Source organism: Crocuta crocuta, unplaced genomic scaffold (genome assembly GCF_008692635.1).
Source record: "Crocuta crocuta isolate KB4526 unplaced genomic scaffold, BGI_CrCroc_1.0 scaffold95, whole genome shotgun sequence".
Classification (NCBI taxonomy): domain Eukaryota; kingdom Metazoa; phylum Chordata; class Mammalia; order Carnivora; family Hyaenidae; genus Crocuta; species Crocuta crocuta.
In genome coordinates this window covers 4,314,863-4,332,463 of record NW_027530971.1, presented here as the reverse complement: position 1 = coordinate 4,332,463, position 17,601 = coordinate 4,314,863, and positions in this window count along the sequence as shown.

The window sequence follows — 17,601 nt, the reverse complement described above, 5'->3', positions numbered from 1 at the left end:
TCTCTCTCTCTCTCTCTCTCTCTCTCTCTCTCTCCTCTCTCTCAAAGGAGGAGGAGAAGGAAAGAAAGCCCAGTAAAGGAGTCTGAGAAACAACATCATCTGAGAAGCAGAAGGAAAAATCTGGGGATGTTTGTATCAAAAGCCACAGCAGGAGAAAAGGGGTTTTCTTTTATTTTTTTTTTAATTTTTTAATGTTTTCTTTGTTTCTGAGGGGGAGAGAGAGAGAGAGAGAGAGAGCAGGGGAGGATCAGAGGGAGAGGGAGATACAGAATCTGAAACAGGCTCCAGGCTCTGAGCTGTCAGCACAGAGCCCAATGCGGGGCTCAAACCCACAAACCGCGAGATCATGACCTGAGCCAAAGTCGGATGCTCAACTGACTGAGCCACCCAGGCGCGCCGAAAAGGGATTTTCAAAAGGGTCAGATGCTTCTGAGAGGGCCAGAAGGATGCAGACTAAGAAGGGGCCATTGGCTTGGGCAGACAGGAAGCCATAGGTGACATTGGGAGAGCAATATGTGTGTGTGTGTGTGTGTGTGTGTGTGGAAAGTCAGCCTAGAAGTGATTATAGGGAGTTGAGAATGAATGAAAAGCGAAGTAAAAGCATCCATGAATATAAACCACTCCTTTCAGATCTTTGGATATGAAAGATGAAGGTGGCTGGAGGAAAAGGAAGGTGGTCTATGGGAAGCAGGGTCAAGTTAAAGGGTTGTTAGGTCAGATAAGACTTGAAATGTTTCTGAAATGAAGGGAATCAGGAAAGTGAGACCAAAGATATAACCAGAAGGGAAGATAAGTATTAAGTCTCAGATTAGACCATGAGCACTGATAGTCTTGGAAGGAAGGAGTAATTAAGCAGGGCAGGAGGATGGAACGGGCAGAAGAAACAAGAAGAAACTTTGAATTGAAGGAGAGAAAATTTGAGTGAGTGTGCGACAGGTGGCCTCATTTTCCCACCTAATGGAAGGATTATTGGTTGAGACTGATAGGGTGGAAGTGGGGGTGGGGGACTTCAAGGAAACAGAAATGGTTTGTAAAGAAGCTGTGGAAAACGGGGGAAATTAAGCCATGGTTTCCAACCAGAAGTCTGCATCAGAATTTCCTGGAGCACATTTCCCTGAACATATACAGAAATAAATTCCTATGGGGTGAGGGAGGGGTGAGGGATGGGTTTAGAACCACCGCACTGAGTTTACTAGGAATAGACAAAATATTCACGACCAATTGTGTGTACCTCCTCAGTGGTTTCTAACTACCTAAGACCCATGATATACAGTGGTTGTGCGTTTCCTCAGCATTGAAGATCGTCAACGCAGGTATGGCAAAGAGTCAAAGGAGAGAAGAGATTCAGAAAGCTACACCCTGGGGTTTTGTCCAGGTGGACGTGTAGCAGACTCATAGTTTTGGGATGCCCGATTTGCAAACCCCTTTCCTCTTAGGGGAATTCCCATATTAGAAGCCATAGTGAGAGTCAGAGCCACCTCTCATCATAGAAGCAGGGAAATACCAGACACTTGCTTCCCCAGAATCCCCAGAAGCTACAAGATGGCGCGCAATCTGGGCTCCGCCAGGCATAAGCTCCTGCCAGGGATCTTGAAGACACAGTATCTGAGAATTCTTTCAGGCTGGTAGCTCACCTTTGGTCTTGCCCATTGTCCATGCCTCCTTCTCTAGCCTTCTCGACTATTCTCAGAATACACTTTCAATTCCTGCCTTCTCTGCTCCGATGAATTTCTGTTGCTTGTGACTAAGAATCGTAAGTGAAACGGGAAGGCTTGTGAAATGAATGGCTGATGCTCGGCTAAGAGCAGAGGGAAAACATTTTCTCCTCTCACAGCACTGCTGCCTTCAAATCTCCTAATTTTAGCATTTGAAAATCATTGAATCCATTACAAACACAGACATTTCTAACCCAAATTATGTCATTTCTTTCATGAAGTTTTATTGTGTAGCTATTCTGTACGAAACATTAGGCTATGGCTTGATATTACTAAGAATTCATAGTCCAGTGCTAACATTGGTAACTTGTTGTCCTCCACACATTTGAAATCTGGAAAGATCTATTACAACGGTGCAGAATGTGTGTAACGAATCGCTAGTTCTTGCTGGGACATTAAATTGTGTTGCGTAAGCACTACCCGTATTGTTTGATGTTTTTTTTTCCCCTGATAGATGCTGAATTGCAAAGCATTACGTGGAGAGAATATGGAATGCTAGATTTGCAAAATAGATGTTTTATTAATAAAAGTTTCAGAGTCTATTTTAGAACATGAGTCCTTTGGGAACCACAGATGATCATAGCCTACTCCCCTGTGGGGAAAACAGGAGCCGTGTAAACTGAGAGGGAAATGGCTTGCCAAGACCCGCTGAGTGAGTAAAAGTTAAAGTCTTGTTAAGCGGCAGCTAGGAGTGTGAAATTTCATAGTAACCTGAAGCTTTCTCTTGACAAAAGTAATTTTAAAAGGAATGCCCGGGTCCTCCACAATGTTTGTATTCGTATGAGCTCTCTTTTGCCTTTTAGGGTCTTTTAGAATATGTGGTCATTCAAAACATATGTGGTAGCTCTGCACAGAATCAAAAGGAAGGGAACAGTGGTTGGAGGCTTTTGGCTCCTTTGGTTGTGAACAATTTAGGAAAGTTGATGGGATTTCAAGTATGTGCTGTGTTTCTTTATGCGATCCGAATGATAGATTCATCTAGAGACTTTCCATGGGGCAAGAAAGAGAAGGTAGAAAACAGAACCAGCCAAGACTAGGCTGGATGTCACTTGAAATATATATTGACTAGGCTCTCTACATAGTAGATTCAAAATGAGCAGTTGGAAATCCGTCTAGAAGTGAACGTTAGTATTTCAGTTGGACGGCTTCCTTTTCTCTTGGTTAGCTCTGGACACGGCAGCTGACTGATGCTGTGTGTCCGAGTCATTTCACGAGAGGAAATGAAGTGGTATAAGGAGGGTATATGGGAGTGAGAGCAGGGTAATTAAGGATTACCTTTCTACATTTGTCTTGCTTGATATTCAGATGTTGGTTCATAATAATCTTGTTGCTGATACCAGTTTTGAAAAGTAGGATTAGGAAGTAGTAGGTGGATGTTACACAGAAAAAAGGCATGAACTCTATGGACAAGTGTGAATCCCGGCCCAGAGACTCACCAACTGCACCCTTTGAACTCTTATAGGAACATTTTTCCTTACCTTTAATGCGGGATGATACTCTAACCTCAAATGGATGTTGTGGGAAATCAGGTATCAGCATAAAATACTCAAGAGTGACCACAGTAGTTGTTCCAGAAATGGTAGGTCCTAATTACTCAACCCAATTGTTGCTTCATTAAAAATGTCATAGACCAGGGGCACCTGGGTAGCTCAGTCAGTTAAGCGTCCAACTTCGGCTCAGGTCATGATCTCACCGTACATGGGTTCGACCCCCGCACGGGCTGTATGCTGACAGCTAGCTCAGAGCCTGGAGTCTGCTTCAGATTCTGTATCTCCCTCTCTCTCTGACCCTTCCCTGCTCATGCTGTCTCTCTGTCTCTCTCTCTTAGAAATAAATAAAAACATTTAAAAAAACTTAACCTATTAAAAAAAATGTCATAGACCAGACCAAGTGAGTGACTTGATTTTATCCACTCTTCTGTAGGCATTTTTTTAAAGACAAGGGGTGAACTATTGTTATTCTTAAAATTCCTCATATTGGTCAGTACTTCTCTTTTCTCATGGTGGGGGGTGGAATTCTGCTCTGTGTCGTTTATTGCCTAGGAACTTCACTAGCAGACTCTCATTTTAATGATTCATAGACGCTTACAGTCTTATCATTTGGAGTGAGTCAATTTAATAATTATAAATAAGAAGGAATGAGAAGGGAATGCTTAAGAAGAGATGGATGAAGTCCTAGGAAAAGATGGAAAACAAGCTTGATTTTGGAATGTTTGGCAAGAGAGCCACACACCTACGTATTAAAGGTGTTCCTCAGTGGGGTTGATTCTAGGTTTGGGTATGAATTAGCTACAAAATGAAAAAGTCTTTGGGAAGGCCAGTCTGGTTATGTAATGCCCGTAGACACAATTGGGTCATTGGCTTCTCAGAGAGCTTAGGGGCCCGTCTAGTTTGTCTGAGTACAATGATCACGATGTGCCCTGTCAGCTTGGAATCCCTTGTTGCAGTGTGGCCATCGACACTTCCATTGTTAGCCATGATTCGATAATGCTGTACACATCCTGCAGGTCAGCACTGCTGACAAGAGAGAGATGTCCCGTGGAGCTGGCTGGGACGGGACAATGGCCTATCAGTTCAGTCCTGTGTGCCCTCCTGGTTGGAGACTGACTAATGATATTGGGAAAGCTTAGCTTCAGCCCCCACCACGTTTAGATGCTAAGCCCTTCTGATGCCCTTTGGAAGGTCTGGGGTCTCAATCTCGCATGCCTTCCCCTTGCCCACCCTCCATACACTGACGACTGTTTACTAAATCTAACTCTCCCAGACAGGGCCACCTGGACAAACTGCCTGTCCCCATAGCAGCTGAAGGTAGAGTGGAAAGAGCAGAAGAAGAAGTGTCGACCTTAGGTCCTAATCCTAACTCTGCCACTCACTGTGTGACCTCAAGCCCGTCGCTTAACCTCTCTGAACTGAGGCTTTCTGTTTGTAAACTAGGAAGAGGGATAGCTAACTACCTCACAAGGTTCTTATGAAGATTAAAGATATTCGGGAATGGGAAAGTCAGTTCTGAGAACTATAAATGCTCTATGAGTGTGAAGAACTACAGTGAAAGGGGTGATTTCAAAGTTAGGGACTTAGGGACATAATGACTGGTCAGTGGGGAAATATTTGCAGGTGTGTGCAGCACTGTAGAAGCCACAGGCTCGGCCCACAGGAGAAGAGACTCTGTTAATACATGAGACAAAAGAGGCTTCCAAGTGGCCGATGGGCTTCCAAGACCATCAGATCAATAAATGAAAATGATCACCACCACCTCGGGCTCCCTCTGATCCTGATGTTCCTCAATCACTCAAGTGATTCTGTTTTCACCGGTCTAAAGGCAAACAGCCCCACATTCCGAGCTGTATATTTAATTAGCTTCACTAAAGGCAGAAAGGGTGTAGGGGTCTGCGGATAAGATGGGAAACACAGAGAGAAAGAGGAGAGAAGGAAACAGAAAAACTTGGATCTTTTGGGTCAATTGTGGGTGGCCAGCCTGTATTTGAAAGCTACTTGATCTGTGTGTACATGAATGTGTTCTCCTTTCTGCATTCATTCAGAGCGAAATTTAACCCACTAGAGGGGAAGGCATACTTGGGGAGGTGGAGGTGGAAAACGCCGACACAGGGGCGGCTGCTTAACGGGCAGCCAGGAGCACTGGGGAGCTCCGGCCCATGGAAGATGGACCCTCTGGAGCCTCCAAGGACGGAGTCTGTGCTGCCTTCACAAAGGGGCATGTTTTCATTAGAGCAGATGCACCCTTCATTTCTGAGGAGCATGTGAGCCCCCAACAAGACTTCAGCTCTTGTGTGTTGGAGAAAGCAGCTCCCTGACTCTCATGGGCTCCCACATCTGGTCCAGCCCTTCAGGAAGTGGACACTGATCAGCACTCCGGGCCTCCCCAGAGAACGCAGGGTCTGTCCCCATGCGGACAAGCAGTGGGGAGGGTGGCAGGGCCGCTTCTGGTGCCAAGTTGAGCTTGCCTTCCATTGCGGTGTCATTCCAGTTATTTTCTCTCCTGGGGCAGCTTTCTTGGGATGGGGGACTGGAGGAGGAGGTCGTCACACTCACGATCTGAGTTGTATTAAGTGCTGTGCACCCATAACTGATGCAAGATGGTTTTGCCTGTGCTGGGACTCAGCCGCCCTCTCTCAGTCCTTTGTGATTTCTCTTCTTCCCACTCGGTGACCCCTCTCCTCCTCTAATTCCTTACTGTTCACTGGCCCCTGAGTCAAGCCCTTGGTGGACCATCTTTTGCAAGTGGACAAGTCCTTGTCATTGAGATAGGTTTTCCTATGACTGGAGAGTTCTCTGCTAGAAGCAAAGATTTCCCTATAGAACAGGCAGTCAGCTTCCATCTGGGACTCCGTCCCCCTTTGTCTGGTGGAAATTTCCCTTTGTTGCATCGGGGAGGGGAGACTCCTCAGCTCCTGGGATGGTTCCCCTTTATTTGAGGCTCAGCTAAGTCACCCCAGCATCTTGTCAAAGTTTTACCCTATGTATAGTAGCCTTTTCTACCCTCTACACCTCCCCAGAGAACTTGACACCTTCTTCATCTGCTTGTCCCACTCCAAATTTGGTGCTTTCTCATACCATATGCTATGTCTGGAATGTAGCCTCCCCCTCGCTTTTCTAACTTTCCAAGTCTCCTCTTGTTAACTCCACAGAGTTCCAGAAATCCCAGCCCCTCAGGGTATGCCTGGCGGTCCCTTTGGGAAGGAGAATTAGTTATCCCTCCCAATTCCTAACATAGTGTGTGGCTTACAAATTGATTGCTTGATTTGTCATTCTTTCAGTTAACTTTAAAAATCATAAAACCAGAGCCCTGAAGGAGACCTTAGATTAATCAGTATCCCTCAGGCTGCCACGATGGTTGTTAGCATGTCACAAAGCTACTTCACAAAGTTGGGAGGAGGCATGGGTTGGACAAACCTGGCCTTAAATCCCAATTCTACTACATAATGACCTTAAGAAATTTATTTGACTTCTTTATGCTTAAGTTACTTTATCTGTAGAATGGGAAGGATAATAGTATCCGTTTCATGAGCTTATTGTGACGATCAAATGAGGTAAGGTCTCCAAAGCTCCTGGCCTATTGTAGGTGGTCAGTGAATGCTTTTATTATTATGAGCATAATCGTATTTCTTCATTGATATCTGTATCACTCTGGATATGTTGTGCCCTGGATGTGCCTGTGTTTGAGCGAAGGCTCCTGAGTTACTTGCTTGGCCCAGCCCCAGGCACTATGGACTGCGGGTTTGTGTGCCCCGAAATACATAGGTTGATTCCCTAATCTCCACTGTGATGGAGATGGGGCCTTTGAGAAGTAATTAGGTGACAAGAGTGGAGGCCTCATGATGGAATTAGTGCCCTTATAAGAGGGACACTAGAGAGTCCGCTTTCCTCTCCCTCTCCACGACATGAGGACACGGAGAGAAGACCGCCATCTGCAAACCAGGAAGTGGTTCCTCACTAGGAATCCAGTCTATCTGCACCCTGATCTTGGACTTCAGCTTCTATAACGGTAAGGAAAAGATGTTTGTTGTTTAAGTACCTCACGGTCATTTGTTATAGCAGCTCACAGCTGACAAAGGCGCTGCGTGTGCCCATATGGCCCTTCAGACTAGAGCCGCTCGTGAGCGCTCTTGACTGCCCTTACCAGTAGAGTTGCTATCCAAGGTCTTCAGCTGCTGTGCAAACTTTTTCGTAACACGTTGGCTTTGCCAAATTCTGCAAACTGCAATTCTGCAAAAACATCATGAGAGACTAAAGGAGACAAACGTGCAAAGTGCTCTGAAGTGATTTATGTTACCGTCGTGAACAGTGATTCTAAGCTTTGCGGGAGGGCAAGTCACAGAATCCTTTTGAGAATCTGGTAGGAAGTAGGGACTGTTTTCCAGGGAAATGCACATGCATACAACATTTTGTGGGCCATTTCTGAGCTTTCAGGAACCTTTTGAACTCTTCCATGGATACCCTGAGAAGCTCCACGGATCTCTGGTTTAAAAACAAACAAACAAACAAACAATTCTCTGCTCTGGAACCTAGAGAGTATCAGAAAAATTGAGAGAGACAAGAGGAAGATTTATCTCCAAGATCCAGGAAGCTCACCTTGGTCAGTCTTGCGACTGCCAGAAGTCTGGAGAGCTTCTGCTCAGCCTCCTCGAGCCCCTGACCTAGACAACAGCTGCCCACGCTGCTTGCTATTGGCACTGAGACATGCTTTCCTTTGTTCCAAATCACAGCTCAAGGCAGAGAAAAGGCACCAGGCCAGTGAACCCCCTCCCTGGGCATGAGCCACCTCTATCTCTCTCCCAACCTGAAACTTCCTCTGACCAATATCTATCCAGCCTTTAGACTTAGAATGGCCTTCACTTGGTCTCCCCTCAAAAGATCTGTCCTGCATCTGTATACAGTAGGTAATCTTTCAATCTATTCTTGCCTCCTAGGATTAGCTTGCAGCTGTTTTCTATCAAAACAAAAACAGGTAACAGGACCATGCATTTGAACAGAATAATGAAATGATTTGTCCATATCAACCACAAACGGCATTAGGTTGTACCTCACCAGGCACCATTATGAATAGCCTGCAATATTCAAAATCCACTTTCCAAAGCTGGCCCCACTTTCTTGCCTCCACCACCGCTGAGGGAAGTCATTTGACTTCCAGTTTAGAACTTCCAGCAAGAATTCGAGCTTGATCCAAAACCACTGGACTCTCCAACTTCCAAGGAAAACAGTCCGTCGCTGAATTAAAGACACTGTTAGGTTGGCTGAAGCCAAAACAAATGGAGCAGGCTTTTCCTTACTAAGGGGGAAGCAGCCTTTCCAAGGTGGTGAGGCAAGCAGCAACTGAGTGTCAGATTTCAAACCCCAGCGCCCTGGAAAGCCAGGCAAATGATACTGTCTTTCAGGATGACTTCAGGCGGACTTGAGGATTAAAGTGAAACAGTCTGAGCAAGTGAAGTCCTAAACTTGATAATCCCATTCTTTTAGAAAACCTTGCAACAGCCCTCGTCCATAGAGGAGACATTTGCTTGGTTAGAATATGACTATTGTCAGAAAATACTAGGCAAAAACTGCCATTTTTACTTTAACAGGAATATGAACTAGTGTTTTCCTGAGTTGTAAGAAAGCAGAAACAGACTGATTTCAGTAAAAAGCTGAAAGTTTCCAAATGTCTTTCTAAATTAAATAAAGGCTTGAATTAAGTGTTAGAGAGAATAGCTTGAATTTAAGGGTAAAATTTGGGGATTTTTTAAATTTAATAAACACGTATATGATGCTTATTCTGTCCCTGGATCCCTTCTAGGTGATTTGCAAACATTAATTGACATAATCCTCCTAACAGCCCTATAAGGGCTGCACTGTTATTATACCCATTTTACAGACAAGGACACTGAGACATGGAGAGCTTCCAGGCACACAGCTTCTAAGTGGCAGATGTAATAATATCAAGTGACAGGCTTGTGCTAGGCAAGCCTGTTGGAAGCGTGTACCTGAGTGGGGCTATTTCAATGTTGGATGGATTTACGTGTATTATAAATAATATGCAATTAAAAGAGGTAAAAGTGATTTCTTTCCTTTTGAGGTACTTGGATCATCATCTTCTGTCGGGAGAAGACCTCAGATAACAACCATAGAAAAGGCAATCAACTAAGTCAGCTTCTGCCGTCATGCTGTTCTTCCTTTGTTCCCCTCCCTCTGTCTGTCTGTCTGTCTGCCTGCCTGCCTGCCTGACTGCCTTCCTCTCTCCCTCCCTTCCATCCATCCTGGTTCAAGTATTGGCCACGCACTTCTCACCAAGCATTGTCCCAGGTCCTGGGGATCAGCAGAGAACAAGACAAGCCTTTTTGCACTTACTTCCTGGGAAGGAAGGAAGACATTAAAAGCAGGGAAATCTATACTATAACTTCAGAAATGTTCCAAAGAAAACTAACCACACTAAGAGGAGAGAGTGGTGCAGGCATGAATGATACTCTATCAGAGAGACCTGAATGGAGTGAGTGACAGACCCATGTAAATATCAAGGGAAGAGTGTCCCAGGTGGAGGGAACAGGCAAGGGAAAGCCTCTGTGATGTGACGTGACCGTGTTCAACAGCAAGGAGAGCAGTGCGGAAGAGGCAAAGGGAAGAGGTGATCGTTGTGGGAAAGGAGGCCAGAGAGTGGCCTGGTCAGAGCATGGCCTTGGGAAGGTATGGCCAAGGTGTGAAGGAACCTATTTATATTTTAAAAGATCACTCTGGGGGTGCCTGGGTGGCTCAGTTGGATAGGCATCTGACTCTAAATTTTGGCTCAGGTCATGATGTCATGGGTTCATGAGATCAAGCCCCACATTGGGCTCTGTGTTAACAGCTCAGAGCCTGCTTGGGATTCTCTCTCTCCCTCTCCCTTTGCCTTTCTTCCCCTTGCACATGCTCACTCTCTCCCTCTCTCTTTCTCCCTCTCTCTCTCAAAATAAATAAATAAACACTAAAAAAAAAACCATAACAGATCACTCCGGCTGTCCTGAAGGAGGCAGGAGGGGGGGAAGAAGATTCAAGCCAGAGATCAGCTGAAGGATCGCATGGGGCTGACGTGAGGGAACCATGGACGGTGGTAGACAGAGCCATGGCCTCCAGAGATGCTGCCTTGCTGATCCACATGCTGACCGTGGAGCCTAAGTCTGCGTTACCTACGCAGCAAAGGGACTTTGGCCGGTGGGCACTGATGAGCTATCACATGGACAGACCCAGATCTGTGTTGCTCTTTATTATTCTGGCGATGAGGATGATAAATAACGCATGCCTTCTAGAAAGATAGAATTAGCATTGACTCTAGATCTCAGGCATCATAAAATATGAAATGAAAATCTAAAGGACCGGTTTGCCATGTAAACAGTAAGAGTCTTTGTAATCAGGTATTTAAATGACTCATAATTTTGCCTAATCAACATGCAGCCAAAAATTCATGCGCAATAAGGGAAGCTGCTCTCAGCTTCGGCTTCAGGGCGATTTCATGATGCTGTGAGTCCGGTCATATACTCAGGCAGCGAGGGCCTCACCGACAGCTTATACCTTGGATGGGGCTGCTTTGAGGAAAATCACAATGAGTTTGCAAGATGCCAATGCCGTCTTGGAGAATTAACATCCTCTGACTGTTAGCCGGCTCCGACTTTAACCTTCCACTCCCTCCCCGCTGCCCAGTGTGACTGTAGACCTCTGAGACACTATACCTGCACCAAATCAAGGGCGGGGGACTTTGGCATTTAATGGCGTTTGGAAAACGCTCAAGTCATTAGTGCCAAAAGCAGAGGCAACAATACTACTCCCACTCAGCAGAGTAATTGACTTAACAGTTTAGACACACACACAAATGGCCCTTTTATGGGTAAAACGATGACCCTGAGCTCTGAAATCTGAAGAGCTAAGTGCTAAGTGTGTGGCATTTCCTTAAACGCCTTCTGAAAGGACTCCTGGGACAGTAATGAATGTTATTTGACGTATCTTATCAGAGAAGTCAGAGAGAGCCTGTCTGTGTCTCCTCCCTGGGTTTGGCAGTGTTAGTGACAAACTGGGGGCGCTTCCAGACAGAGTGTGGCACTAGGCATGCGACGGGCCTGGGTGTAACCGGAAACCACAAGACGTCCATCACGATTGGTCCCTGTGTTGACATCAAACCCCTGACCAAGCTGTGTGCCCACCACGTCCGCTCGGGCTTAGGGCTCGTATACCCAGCGGGGTCTGTGGACAGCAATATCAGCATCACGGGGGAAACGCAGATTCTCAGCTACCCTGAAACCTACTGACTCAGAATCTGCAGTTTTGTAAGATCCCTCGGTGGTTTGTGTGCGCATTCAAGTTTGAGAAGTGCCAGTCTAGGTCCTGCTGGGTCTCGACTGTGACAACGCAGTGTAGACTCGGGATACTTTAAAATAAAACCACTCCCTGAGACCCACTCCAGAATAACTCTATCCGGATCTGTTTTCAAATTTCCCGGGTGATTTTATTATGTAGCTAGGATTAAGAACCACTGATCTAGAATCCTTGATGAAGATGATGATGATGATGGTGGGGGTGGGTGAGAGGGTGATGATAATGACAGCAATGACTGCAGGGACCTTTAGTGAACACCTCCCTATGTCAGACTCTTCTTGCTATATTCACTCACCACAGCCCTATGAAGAGGAACTATTATTTTCTCCACTTCAGAGATGAAGAAGTAAGAAAAGATCTAACGTCATACAGAGTAGATTGGACAGAGATAGAATTTGCACTTTTATCCTCTTCACAAATCACTGAGCGTGTCCCAGGCTGACTTTATCAGAATTTCTGAGGATGGGGTATAGGGATCTTCATTTTAAACTCATGCACTGATGGATCTTTTTCATACTGAAGTATAATACGTGAGAACCATGTTTTATCCAGTCCCAAAGTCGCTTGTTAATTTAGGACTTTGGAAATTGAGAAGAATCAGAGCCCTTGGGGAGCTATGAGTTTGCTCAGCAGTTACCTTGGGCATCATGTACAGGACTATTTATATACATAGTTGTGTATAATTTATACTACACAGATATAGGTCCTAAGTAGTCATATTCCTTCTTCTAATAACTGGTCAGATCTTTTAATTGCAGAAGGTCCCAGTTTTAGTTCCAGTTTTTTCTTGTGGTTCCACATGATCCATGACTCATTTTTCCTTTTCCCAATTATTATTCATCCATCCATCCATCCTTCCTTCCATCCATCCATCCATCATCCATCCATCCATCCACCACTCAACGCCTTTCTTTACCGACCGCACCGGCATTGGGATGTAGAGTCGAGTAGGGTGCAACCCTCAAAAAGCAACAAAAACATTAACGGGCCTTTACAGAACAATGAATAAAGTTTGGTGATGGATAAATCAAAGATGCATCGCGAGTAAAGAAGAGAAAGCCAATTCCTGGGGTCTGGGGGAGAATGCCCGGGCAGGAAGGGGGAGGTGGTGGTTCCCATGAAGGCTTCTCAGAGAAGACAAAATAAGAACTGAGCTGCGAAGGTTGCATAAAGCCCGGATAAGGAGGAGAATGGTACGTAAGGAGAGGAAAGAGGCTGGGCAAGGCCGGGAGGCGTGAAAGAGTCCAGTCCTGTTCTGGAGAGAGATGTGCAAGGTGGAGGGATGTGGGAGATGGCCCTGCGGCCATGAGGCACGCACCAGGCCACGGCTCTGCTCAGCACATCACATATCTTCCTGCAGGTGGCCGGCAGCCGCAGAAGGGTATAAACAGGGCAGTTACTTCGGAAAAGTCAGTGGGGCTATGTATTGAGAACGGATTGCCATGTGAAGATTGTATGCAGGGAGACTATTTTTAGAGTCTTCAAGAGAGACCGCTAACTCCTGAATTGAAAATAATAATTGTGACAATTGTAGTGAGTTGAATAGTCCAAGTCCCAACCCTCTGTACCTGTTAATATGACCTTATGTGGAAATAGAGTCTTTGCAGATGTAATTAAGGATCTTCCAATGAGGTCATCCTGGGTCTTGGGTGGGCCTTAACCCCAATGACTGATGTCTTTTTTTTTTTTAATGTTTTATTTATTTCTAGGAGAGAGAGAGAGAGAGACAGCGTGAGCAGGGGAGGGTCAGAGAGAGAGGGAGTCACAGACTGAAACAGGCTCCAGGCTCTGAGCTGGCAGTCAGCACAGAGCCCAACGCGGGGCTTGAACCCAGGAACCGTGAGATCATGACCCAAGTGAAAGTCGGACGCTTAACTGACTAAGCCACCCAGGCGACCCGACTGATGTCTTTATAAGAGAAAGGAGAGGGAGATTCGGGACACAGAGACCCAGAGAGAGGAAGGCCATGTGAAGACAGAGGCAGAGATTGGAGATCGGCAGCCACAGACCAAAGAACACCGCGGATTCTGGCAGCCACAAGAACACAGTAGAGGGGCACCGAACAGATTCTCCCTCGGAGCCTCCAGAAGGAAGCGACCCTGGGGAGACCTTGATTTCAGACGTCTGACCTCAAGAACCGAGAACCAAGAGAGGGTACATTGTTATTGTTATGATTTTAAGCCCCTCACCCCCATCCTAGGAAACTAACACAGCAACTAACATTGAGTCCTTACTCTACGCCAGGTAGCATGTGAGTGGTTCACAGCTGTTAGTTCATTTCGCACTCCCAACGGTTCCATAAGGTAGGGATTAGTATTAGCATTCCCATCTATCAGATGGGAAAACTGAGGCATACGGAAGCTAAATACTTTCCCCAGGGTTACAAAAACAGAGGTGCAGAGAAGGGCTCTACACACAGGCAGTCTGGGAGGAGAGCCCGCAGTCTCAGGCGCCTGGTCTAACGTGGGAGAGATGCAGAGGGAGGAGCAACTTGAGCGGATGGGGAGGATTACAATTAACACTACATGACAATTAACTGGGTATCTGGAGGGGGGGCAGGAGGAACTGAGCCCTCCAGATGTCAGGTGCTGTGGTGCCTCCAACCTGAGTTTCCATCGGCCTCTGTTTTTCACGCCACACGGCCCTCTGGGATGTGCTAAGCCGTCCACCTGTCTGGTCCTGTTCTTTGCACCTGCTTCTCAAGGAGTCCTCCAGGCTCTCCCCAAATATGTCCTCAAAGTGGCCCTATTCCTTGACTTCCTGGACAGTGGTCTCGATGCCTCCTTCTCCCTCCTGGCTCTGGCTGCAGGTTCTGACATCTTTGAGCTCTCCCCTGGCACTTAGCTTCTCCTGACCCTACAATCCTAATGTTGAGTCTGGTTTCTGCCCTCAGCATCCCTGTCCCTTTCCTCCCCTGTCCCCATCCCCCTGAGGAATGAGAAGGGGCAGCATCCATGTGAAGGGCTGGAAGGAAAGCCATGTCTTCTAAGGGAAACGTTCACTTCCTCACTTGTGTTGTTTTCCTATTTCCCTTTGTAAAATTTCCCATCCTCTGAGCTGAAGGCAAATGACAAAAAAAAAAAAAAAAGTGTTCAAAAGTACTTATTGCTTCTTTGTAATACGTTAGTGGGGCTCTTTTTTGAGACTTTTGTTTGCTTTATTTTTTAATTTATTTTATTTTATTTTATTTTTTGGTCTATAGCGAGAGTTCCATTAGTTTGGTTTGCAATGATAAAGCACACAGTCTGCTTTGGAACTGCCATATAGAAGTGTACGTTGCTATTTGGAGAAATTGCCAGCCCTTACAATTCCCTCTGCAGGTTGGGATGGAAAATCTGCCAATGGGCATTATCAATCAATTAACTTAAAGGTGGGTATTAGTATCATCCTACAGGTCTACCATTAAAATAGACTTTACTATACATTGAGATGAAATTTTATCGATATCAAATGGACAAAGGTTTTAAATAAAAGATGGTTACTTAGACCTATAACCCAGGAGTCACTATACTTCCACTGAGCAAAGTTCATGGCCAAAAGAGGAACTATTTAGGCGACAAAATTACATAAAAGGCTAATGAAAAATTCTAAGGATTGAAAACTTCCCTGAAATACTTTGGAAACCTCTTTGGAAAGTGCATGAGTTTATAGGATAGAATGCTATGTTTTACATTGTTCATCTTTGTCCTCAGACATCGTTTCGCAACATGCCGCAAAGTGATATTGTCAACATTCCTGACATATTCATCTGCTTTCAAGCATTCAGATTGTTTTTAGAAAAGCAATAAACTTATTTGGGAAGAAATTTGCCATGTACCCTACTGGCTTGCCAGCAACTTAAAGTACCATAAGATTAGATTTTTCTTTAATTCCAAAACTATTTTATATATATCCTATTGCATATTTCCAACGTATCTAAGACATCAAATATTTATTAAAATTGTTTCTATGTATTCATAGTAAGTTCATTTTACTTAATGCTGACTCGTACTCCTTACAGTCTAGAAATAGAACACAATAAGTAATGATTAACTGAATATTGCCTCTGGAGTGGTCTTTAATGAACATAAACCTTCACTCAAATGACAGACAATCCGAAAGGGGATAGTTGGAACTTACTCACACTCCTTCAATGCACATGTTGAGATAATGTACCCTGACACAAAATCAGAGATTGAGAGATAATTTACACTTAACTTTGAGTCGAAAAGCAAACTTTAAAAAATAAGAAAAATGTGACACTCGAAAAACTACTAGTGAGCCCCTGAGGTGGGGGGGGGGGGGAAGAATCAGCATATTTGCATTAGAAGGATCAGAAAGGTAGATTCCTCTATTACTGGTTCATTTAAGAGTATTTAATGAGCACCTACTATAGAGTAGGCACAGTGCTAGTTTCTGGGCATATAGTGAGCGAGTTTCTGGGTAAGTAAAAGTAAACCCTTCCAGAGCTTACAGATCTTCTTTTTCACCTCTCCCTTCCTGGATGTTGAGGGAGACAGAGCCTGGAGAAGTCCATAAAACAAAGTCTTTCAAATCAGAGCTCAATTCAATCTCAGTACTTTACTCACTACGGTTCTTTTTGGGGACAAACCACACAAACAACCTGAACCTCAGAGTCCTCATCTGCAGAATGGGAATAACAATCTATAAGGTTGTCACGCAGATTATACAAAAACGCTGGGCATAGTGGAAGTCCTCCATGCAAAGCGACAATAAAGTAAACAATAAAGAATATTATAACAAATATTACACTTTTTTTCTGTCTGTCTCAGTTTCTGCTGTTTCTCTCCCACTTTCGTTTTACTCCCTCTTTGTGACCACTGTCTAATCACCCACATAATTTTGGTCAGCAAGCCTACTTAGCCTAAATTCCACAAAGCGATGGGGCAATTGTTTCCCCTGGGTTTCTTTGCGAAGAACTATGGCTTAGTGTAAAAAATAGCCAAACACAAAAAGCTGCAGAATATATGATTCCTTTTATATGACACTCCAGCAAGGACAGGGACAAATATCAGGTCAGTGACTAATAGGGACTGAAAACGGAGAGACAGGCTGATGGTGAAGGGGCCCCAGGGAGCACTTCGTGGTGATGGAAAGGTTCTGTATCTTGATTTTGGAGGTAATTACACACCTGTATACATTTGTCATCACTCACTAAACTATACACTCACAGAGTGAATTTTACTCTGTGTAAATTATACCTCAATAAACCTGACTTTATTTTTTTTTAATTTTCTTATGTTTTATTTATTTCTGAGAGAGAGAGAGGCAGAGAGACAGAGAGAGAGAGACAGAGACAGCACGAACAGGGAAGGGTCAGAGAGAGAGGGAGACGCAGAATCCGAAACAGGCTCCAGGCTCTGAGCTGGCTGTCAGCACAGAGCCCGATGCGGGGCTCGAACCCACGAACCATGAGATCATGACCTGAGCCGAAGGCAGACACTTAACCGACTGAGCCACTCAGGTGCCCCTAAACCTGACTTTAAAAAGAAGACTGTGGCTTGGGGCCTTCAAGGCTTCCTTTAGGGGGAAAAGATCTATAAGCAGTACAGGAAATTGGTGGTGCTCTTGGGAATATGCTTGTATGAAACTAACCATAACAAAAACACACATTGACAGTCTTCCTAAGAGAGGTACACAGGTCTCTGGGAACTCAGGGACAAGAAAAACATCTATCCAGGGACACCAAGACATCATGGAAGAGGTCGTATTTAAAATGAGCTTGAAGATTGCGGTTAATCACTGGGTTTTTTTTCTTCTGTACCAACTATAATCAATATCTTAGACTGTAGCCTTTGTTTAGAAGTTGCTTGCAAAATTTGTTATAGCTTTGCTTCATTTTCTATTCTAAAAGTTCACATGTGATGTATTTGCCAGCAATTAAGTGATTCACATTACTCTGCCCCTTAAAAAACAATTGGTTTTGAGGCTATGTTTTCGGAGTTTGTGGTATTCAGGACATTGGTTTTTCCATGTCTACTTATAAAATGTTCTTCTACTCTGTGAAATGAAGAAAAGTACAATGTCATTAGAGGAGACAGCATGGCCAAGTG